Raw genomic sequence first — 14497 nt, 5'->3', positions numbered from 1 at the left:
ACGCGATCTAGGTTTTTCTTTAGATTTCTTGCAATGTTTCCCTCCTGCGTGATGGATACTTGAATGATTTTTCACGCCTTTGCATTTTTCCGCAACGAAATCTTTCTTTTTGCAACTTTCCGGTGACTTCTTGCATGCTTCATTACGCGGCCAAAGTATTTGTTTTTCTTCCAAGGATTTTTTCAGATTTTCTGCAATTTGCATCGACCTAGGGTTTTGACTTTCAATCGGATAGGTTTTGAAAAATCCTCTAATTTTTTAGTCGAAATAATTTTTAACCTACAAATTGTTTGTGGGTTTTTTACGAAGTTTTTTTGGTCTTCGTCAAAATTTTCTGGGTCTGTCGAAAATTCGAACCTCGCTATTTGTGCCTACAATACTTCTCGAAGTATGTACTTTAATCTGCCTCAATTTTTGTTTTGGGATCCATGCCTTAGGTTTTGTAATTAGTTTTTCGCCTCTTCAAAATTTTTCGTTTTTTGTGCCTTGGAAAGCGTGCATGATGGTGTATTTGACTAACATAATGTTGGAAGGCGGTCAGTGACTCAATGACAAAAATTATAACACATGGAAGCAGCAGATGATTATCATCTTTGAATATCGCCGCCTCGATGATCTCGTTTTGGGTAAAGAGACTCGTCCTACCACAACTGGACAAGATTAGGATAAGTTTGATGAGCGCAACCGGGAAGTAGTCATGCTTATCAAACTTTCAGTTACTTATGATCGGCTGCCTCAAGTGCCATTCGGCAAGACAACTCCAAAGAGATGGACTATTCCGAAGGATCTCCATGAGACATCAGATAAGAGTGAGATTATGCTCAAAGCAACCAAGATCAAATAGACCAAAAGATAGCACAATAACAAGACCGACAAAATATTTGATGAGAATAAACTGTATTCTAATCAAGATGCAAAATACTGATCAACTGGATCATTACATACAATGTATGATGAGCCTGCTTATAAAGGCAAGGCTAAGAGACAAGAGAGCACACAATGATGACATGTGGCTCAATGAGATGCAAGGGTAAGTAGGAGAAATAAGATTAGGTAGGAGAATAATGAAATATTCCACATGAGGTGGATCACCCACCGAAGGTGGAATTATCATCCCACAATAAGTGGATATGATAAAGTAATAACAATATCACACCATAAAAGGTGGAATTTCTCCTGCATATAGACTCCCAATGTATGCACATCCATAAGTGTCTCATATGCAAACTACGATGTTATGCATTTACCTAAGTCAACTTAAGTAAAGTGTAATTATATCCTATATGAATAAATAATTACACCAACAAAGAGTCGTATGTTCTTTTTGAAGAACCAACATTTTCTATCATGATGGATGAGCGTATGTCCTTACAGGAACATGTGACGAAGATTAAGGACATTTGGGATCAGATGGAAGCAATTGGTCGAAAAATGGAGGAAGAGGATATGGTAGTAATCACCCAGAAGAGTCTACCTAAATCCTATGAGCACTTCATAGAAACGCTCAACATTACTTGAACAAATGTTGACTTAAAGTTTCTAGACTTGTGCATCAAACTTCTGCAGCTGGACCATTGGAAACAATAGTTTGGTAGCAGTGCCACTTCGTCCTCCTCAGAACAAGCCTTCACAGCCAAATCCTTTCACAAGGATAAAGGCAAATCTCAATCATCTCAGCAGAAAAGTCCCAGTTTGTCTCAGGATAGCTCGAAGAAAAAGAAAGTTCAATGTAACTATTGCCACAAATATGGCCACTTGATAAAGGATTGTTGGAATCGGATAACTTCCAAACAATGGAAGCAGGGAGGATCTCAGCCTAAGGCCAATGCCACAGAGCACTCAGAGCAGAAAGAATCTGCATCCTATGCTTTCATGGCGAAACGTCCTGCAAATCCTGTGAAATCTTCTACTTGGTACATAGACTCCGGTGCATCTCGACACTTCACTCATCGACATGATTGGTTATCAATCATTTTTGGAGGAGGTGAAGAGTATACTATTGTCGGCATGGGCAACGTTCAGATACAGTCTGGTGGGAGGAATCTCATTTTCCTCAATGTATACTACGTTCCTGGCACGAAACTCAATCTTCTCTTTGTGAGCCAGATTATGCGGCACTCTCCTCAGCTTGATGTGATATTCAGCTCACACAAGTGTTCGATTGTTGATCGTGCGACTCGCACTATTGTGGTTGTTGGCATTGAGGATCATGGTCTATACAGACTTGTGGATACGAGTGATTCTCTTGAGCATGCCTTTGCAGCTAAATCATCTTCTATCATCAGTCGTTGGCATCAACGATATGGCTACCTGAATATTCACTATCTTGCTCAGCTTGTTCGGGAGGATCTAGTTCTTGGCTTACCTGAGATTCAGACTCAAAACCAACGAGTTTGCGGAGCTTGTCAGGCTGGGAAGTAGCACAGGACACCATTCAAGGATGGTGACTCATGGTGAGCCTAAAAGGTACAACTGTTGGTTCATGGTGATGTATGTGGTCCAATGAATACACCTTCTGTTACTAGCTCCAGGTATTTCTTGCTTTTTGTAGATGATTTCAGTCGTAAAATGTGGGTGTACTTTCTTGGACAAAAATCAGATTTGTTTATTGTATTTCAGAAGTTTAAGGTCTTAGTAGAGAAAGAGTCTGGCTGTCCCATAGTCACTCTTAGGTCAAATAATGGGGGGGAGTTTTGTTCTACCGCTTTTTCCAACTTCTGTGATACACACGGCATCAAATGTCAGTTAAACATACCTTACACTCCTTAGCATAACAACATTGTAGAATGTTGCAACCACACTATAACTGAAATGGCTAGGTCAATGTTGGAACACATAAGTGTTCCCAAGAAAAATTGGGTAGAAGCAGTATACACCGCAGTCTATCTCCTTAATTGGTTTCCCACACAAGTTGTTAAGGGGAAGACTCCCGAGGAAGTTTGGACTGGTCACAAACCCGGGATCAGTCATCTAAAAGTCTTTGGCTCTTTAGCATTTTTTTGGATTCCAGATGCCAAGCACTCCAAGTTGGATTCCAAGAGTCAGTAACTTATGTTCACAGGGTACAATGACAACCACAAGGCTTACCGGCTGATTGATGTAGAGACTGATCGTCTCATTTTCAGTCGTGATGTTGTCTTTGATGAAGAACGAGGACCTTTTCAGCTATCCTCGTTTGAGCAGAATTCTGAGGATCAGCCTTTGAAGGCTATTGATTTGGGTGCCGGTCTTCCATTTGGTTCACCTGATGGGAGGGATGATGCAGAATCTGAATTTGATGATGCACTACCTGAATTTCCTTCGGTCCTTCGGATGATGCTAATCTTCCACCTGTTCAACCTATTCCAGATCCTGTTCCAGTTATTCCTCTTGCATCAAATGTTGTTTCTTCTACTCTCCGGCCTAAATGGTGGGCTAAGACCATCAATGATCTTCGTCTTGATGAGCTCATTGAGGGTAGATCTTCCAGAAACAAGAGTAAGGAGTAGAATACCGTCAACTTTGCTCTCATGGCTAACATTCATAGTGTTTTTGAACCCCAAACATATTCTAAGGCTAAAGGAATTCCTAAGTGGGAAAAGGCTATGGAAGTTGAACACCAGAGTCTTTTAAAGAATAACACTTGGGTCCTTTCTGATCTTCCTCTAGGGAAGAAGCCCATTAGCTGCAAATAGGTGTATAAAGTTAAGTACAAAGCTGATGGAACCCTTGACAAGTACAAAGTTGTCTTGTTGCTAGGGGGTTCTCACAGAAGGAAGGCATTGACTATGAGGAGACTTTTGCTCCTATAGCCAAGATGAGTACCATTCGGATTGTCCTTGCCTTAGCAACTCAGTTTGGTTGGAAAGTCCATTAGATGGATGTTAATAGTGCATTCCTCAACGGTGAGTTGTAGGCAGAAGTCTACATGACGCAACCTCCAGGGTTCAAGGTTGCTGGAAAAGAACACCAGGTGTGCAGATTGGTGAAAGCACTCTATGGCCTGAAACAGGCTCCTCAGACTTGGTACATCAAAATTGACAAGTACCTGACAAATAATGGCTTTCAAAGGAGTCCATCTGATTCTAATTTGTATGTCAAACACATTGGTGATGATATTCTTATTCTTGTTGTCTATGTTGATGACCTCATTATCATTGGTAGTTCGACACTTTTGATCGATTAGAATAAACAGAGTTTGTGTCAATCCTTTGAGATGACAGACTTGGGACTTCTGCACTATTGCTTAGGTGTTGAAGTTTGGCAGATTGAAGGTAGTATCTTCATATCTTAAACTAAGTATGCTCGTAGTCTGCTGGACAAGTTTCGGATGCAAGACTGGAAACCTGCATCCACACCTATGGAGAAAGGGTTGAAGCTGACAGCCAAATTAGATTCACATGTGGTGGATGAATTAGCATTCAGGCAACTGGTGGGCAATCTCATCTACCTTACTGCTACTAGGCCTGATCTTAGTTTTGCAGTGAGCTACATTTCACGCTTCATGATAGCCCCCAAGGCTGATCATTGGGTAGCAATGAAGTGTGTGCTGCATAATGTGAAGGGCACTTTTGATTTCGGTCTTCTGTGTAGCAGAACTCATGATCCTAGACTCTTTGGTTACACAGACTCAGATTGGGCAGGTTCCGTTGATGATAGAAAATCAACATTTGGGTATGTTTTCAGTTTGGCATCTGGTGTAGTCACATGGACTAGCAAGAAGCAGTAGGCAGGTGGCTCTTTCCTCGATAGAAGCAGAGTATCGAGTAACAGTTAACGCAATGTGTGAGGTAGTTTGGCTTCAGAGGATGCTTTCATACATGCAGATGTCTCAAGCAAGTCCTATTTCCCTTTACTGTGACAATCAAGGGGTGCTCAAATTGGCCAAGAATCCGGTCTTCCACGAGAGAACCAAGCGTGTAGAACTTCATTGACACTTCATTCGGAAGCTGGTTGAAGACAGACCAGTTCAATTGCTGTATGTTTCGATAGCGAATCAAACAACAAATATTTTTACCAGGTCTTTGAGCCCAGACAAGTTTGGAAAATTTAGGGGCAACTTGGTGTAGTTGATAGATTGACCATTAAGGGAGGGTATTAGAATAATATCTTCAATTATTTAATTAATGGTAAATATTGTAACATATTGTACATTTTAGTTAGTTTCTATTTTACGATTGTTTCGTTATAGAAACATCATTATTGTAATTCTTTAAATGATTGTTTGATCATTTCATTAATTCACTCAAGTTTTTACCAAAACACCCTTTTTAATGTGACCTGGAATATAAGTATTTAACAAGGTCATAAAAGTAATAAATTTAATTATTTAATTTTATCCCTGAAAAGTAAATCATAAGGGTGATATTATTTAATTAAATTAATAAAGTATTTGTTGTCCTCATTTTTGTAAATTAAAAATCTGGGACAACCCCTTTGAATTTTTGTTAAAATTCATCCTTTGAGTCTTTTGGCATGCTTACCAAGGTCAAAATTTGTTTCAAATCTTGCCTATTTTGGGTGTGTGCCTCTTTTCAATCTTCTTTGGGTAGTTTTCAATTGTTTTTGTCTTCTTTTTTGCACTTTTTGTGCAAAATTGGGTTTCAGAGGTTGTATTGCAAGTTGGGGGTTTCTCCAAATGTTTGCAAGTGAACTTGTCTACTTGTAGTCGAGTCTCTAGGACCCGATTGCAAGTGCATAGGGTCTTTTTATGTTCAAGCTTTGTTTTTATTTTCAATTGTAATGGGGTTATTATAACCCGATTACAAGTCTTTGTGTTTGTTTTTAGAATTTCACTTGTAATTGGATTATAATAACTCGATTTCAAATAAGTTCTTTATTTTTCTTTATTTTCAAATTACTTGAAGTCGAAAGTCTAAAACCAGACTACAAGTCTTTTTATTTTTCTTGCACTTGGGGTCAAGTTCATGTAACCCGATCAATTGTAGAAGTCTGCTCTTCTTTTCTTTCATTTGCAAGTTTTTAGAGCACTTGGGAGTCCGATTCTTCTCATCTTTCTCTACGATTTTGGAGGAGTTTCATTAATGCAATATTGATTGTATTCAAAGGGGAGTGTCTTCTATATCATTTATAAATGCGTGATTGATCTTTGCAAGATTGTGAAAGTTTTGTTGCTTCCTTAGTCCTTCTCTTGTTTCAACGAATTCATTTTTTCAGGTATGTTCTTCGATTCTTCTTTCTTTGTTGTTTGTGTTGGGGTTTTCATGTTTTTATTCATGCATTGTGCTTGGTAAGAGTTTTTTCGTATTTTCTATGGCTCATCCCAAGTGTGGAAAGCTTGAAGTCGAAAGTCTAAAACCTGACTACAAGCTTGAATGTAGTTTCCGCTGGGAGTTTTCCTTTCCACTCGATCCCCAAGTTTGTGTTCTTCCACCCCATGCATTCAAGTATGTGTTCATGCGTTGCATCTATCAGTCGGGTCATTCCTCTTCCCCTGGAAGTCTTCAATTACAAAAAGATTTGTAGTTGGGTATCAAAGACCCGACTACAAGTAACGTATTGTTCCAAATCGGGTATTGTTATTATGGTTGCAAGCAAATATGTGCAAACATACTTGCATTGCTTTTTCGTTTTATTTTTCCCTTCCAGAGTTTGCTTGAAATCTGTTTTCAGAACAATAAATGCAAGTTATGCTTACAAGTGCTCATAGTTCCTTTTTCACTTGTAGTCGGATCTTATAGACCCGACTACAAGTGACATATTGCCTTCAAAATCGGGTTTTGTTGTTGCAATTACAAGTGCAAATATGCGAACATACTTGTAGTTGGGTCTATAAGACCTGACCACAAGTATGCTTTGGAATCCTTTTTCACATTTGCTTTGAATCCGATCATAAAAAGTAGGTTGCAAGTTGTATTTTCAAGCAATGGTTGTCACATTTGAAGATGCGTCTTTCATACTTATCATATGCATATCTTTGCTCCTTTGAATTCGTATTGCAAAGATGAACAATCAAGTTTCATATGTTTGGAAAACTCACATCTACTTGTAGTCGGGTCCCCAAGACTCGACTTCAAGTAAAACACATTGTTTTACCCCTTATGCATAGTTGCAATCGGGTCTCCTAGACCCGACTGCAAGTACCCAAAATGGTCTTTCACTTGGTTTGACAAACCCATACTTCTTGCAGTCATTTTCCCCCATTTCAAGATGCTTTCCACAAGGTCGCTTCGCGTATTTCCCATTTGAATCGGGTCTCAAGCTTCCATTTACATGTATGCATCATTATTTGCCTCCAAACTTCACTTTTTCACTTGCAGTCGGGTCTTGGAGACTCGATTACAAGTGCAAACTGTGTAAGTTATTTCACTTGCAGTCACCCTCACGAGATCTTATTTGCTTTCCTATCGCTGTCCAAGCTCATCCATAAAGCATCTTTGAGTCAGTCCAAGTTGTTTCATAATGAAATCCTTCTCAAGTTGTGTTATGAGTATTAATTTTCAAGGTTTGAAGACTATGGAATCTCTGTTTGCTGCTGAAGATGTTCTTACCCTTTTGAATTTTCATTACAGTGTTGCAGATTCTTGCTTGATGTTAGAAGAGATGACATCTCCACCTAACAAAAATATGAAATACAAATATGACAAATATCAAAATGAGATTGCTCCCACTCAGGTGGTCTCTCTCTGTTGTCCTCATTTTTGTTTCCAAAAATGATGGACCACTACGGTGAAATTTTTATGAAAAATAGAAATTTTTACTCTATGGCACGCTTCTCGAGGCAGAATTTCGACTAATCCTTGGACTGGCTTGATCCTTAGTCCATTCTCGAACTACGTTTTGAATTTCGTCCAATTCTGGGTTCGTTTGCTATGCCTTTCCTTCAATTTCGGGTTTTAAAACTCAGACTGCAGGTGGAGAATTTTCTTCAAACTGCGAGTTTTAATGATATTCATTGTTATGGTCTTTGTAGGGGAGTTTTTGATCAATTACATGTGCACTTTTATTTTAAATATGTTACTTGTAATTTATTTTAAGTTTCCCCTTTAATGTTTTTATCTTTTTATTGTTTTTTGGTCATTTTTAGTTAAAATAGGGATTTTTTGGCTCAACTGCAAGTAAACTTGCAGTTTGTTCAAAAAACCCCTACTTTAATGGTTTTCACATGTAATAGGGATTTTAAATCCCCATTACATATGTGCAAGTGTTTTTAACTTGTTGTAGGGATTTTATTTCCCTTTTACAAGTATTTTTAAACTTGCAGTTTGCTCGAAAAAACCCGATTTTGCCTTGCAAATGCATTTTTGACAATTTTAAACTTGTCATTTGTCCAAAAAAAACCCGATTTTGGCTTGATGAGTGAAAAAGTGAAAAATTAAACTTGGTATTTGTCTTAAAAAACCCGATTTTGGCATGAAAGTGGGAAAAGTGAAAATAAAACTTGTTATTTTCTCTCTAAAACCCGATTTGCCTCATTTTGGACAAATCAAACTTGTCATGTGTCTCCCAAAACCCGATTTGCATGAAAAATTGATTTGTTGAAGATTTCAAAGCAATTTTTTGTGGAGATTTTTTAGGGAGGAAAGGCGTTTTTGCTTCTACCCTATTTTCATGCAATGATCAACATCTTTCATGCCAAATGGAGGTTATATTGACTGGTTTTTGGAGCTAAATCAGCAAAAACGTGGTTCTTTAAACCCACATTTTGGGCGCTTTTTACTTCATAAATTTGCACACTCCTAAATCGTTTTGCCCTTTCCTACTAAGGCGTGGAGGGTGAGAGGTTTTTCGCACCATATCATGATGTCGTTGGAGTTTATTATGGTGGCCACGTGATTTCCTTTGGCCACGTTTTCTCCCTTTGGCAGCGTTTTCAATCATTTGGATCATTGCTTCTTCTTCTACCTTAGGCGTTTTGCTCTAATGCACACTCTCATTGGCATTTTGGTCGTCCAAGTTTAAGATTGCTGCTATATTTGGGGCATTTTTACAAAAAACGTGATAAGGGTTTGATATTCCGGATTGCTCCTTTTCACTGGTTTTGCTTCTTCATTTCAAGAATTGTTGCATTATTGGAGAAGCATTTTGCATTTTTAAGAAAGGTATGTTCTCCTTCCTTTCTCCTCTTCATTTTATTATTTTCTTGTTTTCTTTATTTTTCGTTATTAGTTACATTTTTTTTTGGCATGTGATGTTCTTCCCCAAAAAATTTGGTTTTCGTGAAAGAAATCATCCCCTTGAAATGCAATTGTTGAATTGCATTGTTCTTCTCAAAATTCCCTCTTAACTTGTATTCGGGATTTTTAATCTCGATTACAAGTTCGCTGGAAATTTTTGTCCTTCCCCTACAATTAAGGAATTTAATCATTTTTGGTTAAAATTCCAAGCTTGAAAAGTGTGAAATACCCCTCCCTTGCAAATTCGGGTTTTAAAAACCGGATTACATGTTGAAGAGTTCTTCCCATTTTTATAAAAATGACTTTCCTGGATATTCCCGTTTCTATTCATTCACGTTCCCCATATCCGTACTTTCCATTTCCATCATTTCCCGCAAGTTAGAATCTCATTTTTCGTCCATTTCTCCATTTTCGAATTTACAAGTGTACTTGTATTCGGGTTTTAAAACCCCAATTGCATGTATGTCCTTTCCAACTTGTATACTTGCGAAAATTTTCCCAAGATCCGAAATTGGTCAAAGTCAAGATTTTCCCATTTCTCCATATCTCCCCTCTTCCTCTCACAAAACCGTAAAATTCAGAGATCAAAGTTTTACCCATTTAAAGAAGGAAGAATGATATTTGCAGCTGATTATGATGTTGCCTTAACCCTTTTAAGTCTTCATCACAACATTCCAGGTTCACAATCAATGTTAGATTTGCCGGCATCGCCAACTCCAAAGAAAATGAAATACAAATATGACAAATACCAGAATGAGGTTGCACCTTCCCAGGTTTCTTCTCCTTTGGATCGCATCAGGGACACGGAAATAGGGCACATTGATATGGCAGAATTCATCAACAGGGTAGAAGATCCACATGATAACAACTTGCAGCGGCTGTTGGACAGCCATATCCATCAAGCATCTTCTTTCCCAGTGGCTGCCCTAGAACCTGAGTTTGTTCTTGCATGCGCCCATCATTTTGACAAAGAGTCAAGAGTCATAAAAAATGATGATGGTGAAGCTATAATTCGTCTTGATGCGAATACAATCGAGAAGGTTTTCAAAATACCTCCTGCACCTGTTTATATGGAAATCACCAAAGAAAGTGCAGCAGAGTATTATGTGTAAAGGGAAAAAGATTGCAAGCGACACATCAATAGATGGATCCAAGACCCACGTCCTTCCTTCTCAAGATGGGCAAAGTTGTACCATTGTGATTTCCAGTGGGAGATAGGAGACACCATCACTCTTCTCAGCAGGATGATGGGCCTTGAGCACTTTAATGTCTTTGAGCCATGGATGTATCAATTCATTATGTTCATACGGCAGTCGCATCACATTTCATGGGGTGAAATCATCAGCGATGCTTTGTGCGAACAACTTGCAGCAGTTCCTATCACTATGACCTTCTTCATGAATTCTTATTCGGTATATTTAGCAGCGTCACCTAGACACTTTCTAGGTCTTTCTACCCAGGGTGATCGCTCGCTTATACCAGTTTGGGAATATTATGACCAGTTGCCATTGAAACCTAGCAGACTGCATTTCAGAAGAGTCCAAGATGCATTCTTCCGATATTTCATGTGTCAGTTTGACGTGGATCTCTGAAACAAAAGAGTATCAGATGAGGCATGGGTCAAGGTGTCTGAGTATGGGTGTTTATTCCTGCAATTTCCCACCTTCACCTATATGAGGATTGGATGCTATGATGGACAGCCATACATGCTTCCAAGATACCCAACCGATAAGATAATTCTTATGGAGTTGGAAAGACAGATCATGGCTGTTCATACTTTTTAGTCTGCTAGACACAAGGTTGGAATGGAGATCTCTAGCACAAACCCATTGAAAATTGGTCGATACTCCCTTGTCACATCTGTGAAGGCTAAGGCCATGGAGGCTGAATTGCAGGAAATCAAGCTTAAGAGGTTCAAACCGAGCGCTGATTTTGATTATAGAGGTATGAAGGAGAAGATCAAGAAATCCTTTGTGCATGTTCATCGCATTGAAGACATCTGGGTAGATCTCCGCACGGAAGCCGAAGTTCTGAAGATGGATAAAAGCAGGGTCACTGTTGAGCAAATTGTTGACTTGAACTTGGCGGATATCCCACAAGGGATGATCGATGACGGGCATATACTTGATCCTGAATACATTTCACGAAGGGTTGAGGAAGCTCCACTTCCTTTGATCCAATGGTCACACAAGGAGTGCGTCTCCATCCTTGACAGATTTCATCCTATCTTGGCCAACACTAACGCATGGCTGAAAAGTAATGCTGTTAGACTTATCAAAATCAAGGTTGGTAAAGAAGATGATTCTATGGGGCCTCTTGGACGGAAGTCTGAGATTCAGATTGATAACAAAGAGGGTGCTTCATCTTCAGGCACAAGGATCAAGTTACGAGTTAGTCGTGCAGTAGTGCTTCCTCCTGGGGAGACGACTACTTGTGGGAAGGAGAAATCACTGTTCCATGTTCGGGAGATCGATCTGGATAATCCAGAAGAGGGGCAGCAATCTGACGATGCGCCTAAGTCTCCAGTTTCAGACTCGCCTCACGAAGTCATTCCTCCAATTTCCATTGAGATGCCTCTTTCTCCTCCTGATTTGCTCGTAGATGAGTCTCCTTAGAATGCAGTTCCCATTTCAGCATATGAGCCTTCTCTTGATCGACAACGAGAAAGTGTGTTGAAAGTTCCTGAAGATAATCCCACTTGCATTCAGTTATAAAAAATTGATACTTCCACTTCTGGTTTTGAAGAATTCATGAGGCAATCTTCATGTCCATTGGTAACTGAGCAAACCGTGGTCGCCATTCAAACAGATATTACTCCCAGGGTGACCACGGTAATTCAAACAGAAACCGCTTCTCCTTTGCCTACGGCTACTACTGGAAGTGAGTTGATGACTTTGCCTCCATGGCTTAGTTCTTTCACCCCGAAAAGAAAGAAGCAAGAGATCTCACCTGATGCTTTTGACTACCAGCAACTCAAAAAGTCCAGATCCAATGTTGCTAAGAAGGCAAAGACTATCTCTAGGGTAACTGTTGATAGCAACAAGATGAAAGTAGCTGAAATTGTGGAACCTATTGCAGATAAACCACTTGATGAAATGTCAGCTGCTGATTATAAGGTTACAAGGGTAGAATTGGGCAAGCAAACACATGAGGTCATTAAAGATGATGCTCAATTTTCTGTTGCTTCACTAGTGCAAAGGTGTGACGATCTTCTTGCAAAGAAAGATAAGCTAGAAGAAGAAAACCGACAGCTAATGGCAGCCATTCATAAAATCACAAAACCTACTGCTGAAGGGAGTAACTCCATAGGTTCTTCTGGTTCCCAAGAATCGATTCGTGGAGTGGAAAGGGCTGCTTAGAAAGTACAAGCACTGGATTCCTGGGTTGATCAGCTTCATGATCAATGTATACAAGTGGTAAAAGACATTTTTCAAATAATGTCTAAGTTGGAAACCATTGAGGAGAAACTGAATCAGACTTCTAACACTTTCAAAAAGAATCTGGAAAGTGTTGAGAAAAGTCTGGCAATCTGGCGTACCATCCCCCAACAACAGCTGAGTATGTTGCAGGAGCACGCCATCATCTCTTCCAGGGTCATGTACTTGGAATTTTAGGAACTCATGGAAAACAAGACCCTTGTTCTTAAATCCCTCATTGAGGAGATCAGTGATGCAAGGAGATTCCGGGATGAAGTCTATCGAGGTATTGTCTCACATTGTGAAAGGGCCTCTTGCAATATGGTAAGTCAGGATGGAGAGCTGATTCCAGAAGAAGAAGTTCTTGCTGATTTACAAATGAGGATTCATAATGAATGGAGGAGTGAACAATTCTCGACAGCTTCAATTCAAGCATTGATGAAACAGCAAGCCTTTCTGCATGAGATCCAGTCTATCCTGGATAAAGACAATTCCGCGCTCCTCCGCTGTCACGACACTATTGTGAAGACTATGGTTGTTGCTAAGAACACCTATGAACCGAATCCCGAGGAACGACAAGCGAGCATCCGAAAATTTCAAGGATTCGTGTCTTCACAAAAGGCAACTTGAGTGTTTTTCAACACTTAGTTGATCCCTCATTTGTAATCTTTAGTTGTAATTTTGTTTTGACAAGTTACATGTAAAAGTAATTTTTGTAAAATGCAAGTTACACATTACTTGCACTTTTGTAATTACATGTAAGGCAACTACAAGTTGTGTTTGATTAGGACTATGGTTGGAATAAGTCTTAGTTAGTTAGAGTAACTTTTAGTTAGTTAATGAAGTCTCAGTTATTTATTGAATGAGTCTTGGTGGTTGAGAGAATCTCTCAAGTTAGTGAGGATCCTCCCACCTTTTTCTCAAGGCTCCTCTTCTATAAATACTTGAGAGGTCCATTGTAAATATATCTTTTGGAAAGCAAGCAAAAATTCTGTCAAATTTATAGCAAGAAGTCTTTGAGCTTATGTATGTGAATTGAAGGTTTTGAAGAATAAGAACGAAGGATTACTCAAGTTTTGAGTCTTTGTGCTACATGTTTGAGTTTGAATTTTTTTATTTCTTCTATGCAAAGTGTTTCTAAAGGAGCTTAGTCCAATTTGATCTGAAGTCTTTGAGCTGCAAGTAGAGAAGATTAATTAAAATAGGAAAATCTCTAGAAGGAGCAGCAAGTCTTTGAGCTTGCGTCTATTCTTGAGGAAAAATTACTGTTTGATAAGAAATAGCTGCAAGTCTTTGAGCTTGCATTAGTTCTTGTCTTTGTGTTAAAAGAATAAATTATTCCAGTCTTTGAGTTGTTGTCTTTTATTCGTTGTAAAATTTAGTATAGCAAAGGGTAGATAGGACTTTCAATAGTCAAGTCTTTGAGCTTGATATTGCTGTCCCGTCCCGAAGGAAGTGACGGAAGTCTTTGCGCTTTCAGGAAACTTCATTTCCTTTCTCTCATTTCACTTGAAAGTAGTTACTGCTGTTCATTTTCAATCGCTATCCTTTTCTGTGAAGAGAAAAGGATATTGTCTTTCTTGAATAAAGAAGGAAGACTGCTGGCCCATCCTGTTTTTATTTCAGTTTTAGTTAGAGAGGGGGAGCCTTCCCTTAATTAGGAGAGTTTTCACTCTTGTGCTGTGGTTGAAACCACAATTTTGTATATTTCCCCCAAGTGTACAAAATTTTCAACCAACACTCTCATTGATGAGATCCGAGACACGGAGATCAGACACGTTGATATGTCCGAATTCTTGGAAAGGAAAGAAGGTACACCTACCCATGGGATGCAACTGCTCCTGAGAAGCCATATTCATCTGGTTTCATCTTTTCTGGTGGCTGCCCTAGAGCCTGAATTTGTGCTTGCGTGCCCTTCTCACTTTGATAAAGAAACCATAACGATTAGAGATGACGATGGGAACG

At 39.1% G+C, this 14497-nt stretch overlaps 1 protein-coding gene across 1 annotated transcript in view; it reads left to right on the top strand.

The window, feature by feature from the left end:
• LOC131035837 (uncharacterized) overlaps positions 1-14497 on the top strand; it is a 206029-nt gene that overhangs the window by 57173 nt on the left and 134359 nt on the right. The window lies entirely within an intron of this gene.

The sequence above is a fragment of the Cryptomeria japonica genome, chromosome 7 (assembly GCF_030272615.1).
Source record: "Cryptomeria japonica chromosome 7, Sugi_1.0, whole genome shotgun sequence".
Taxonomy (NCBI): Eukaryota; Viridiplantae; Streptophyta; class Pinopsida; order Cupressales; family Cupressaceae; genus Cryptomeria; species Cryptomeria japonica.
The sequence above is the reverse complement of the archived record's forward strand: the minus strand, read 5'-3'. Positions and strand labels throughout refer to the sequence as shown.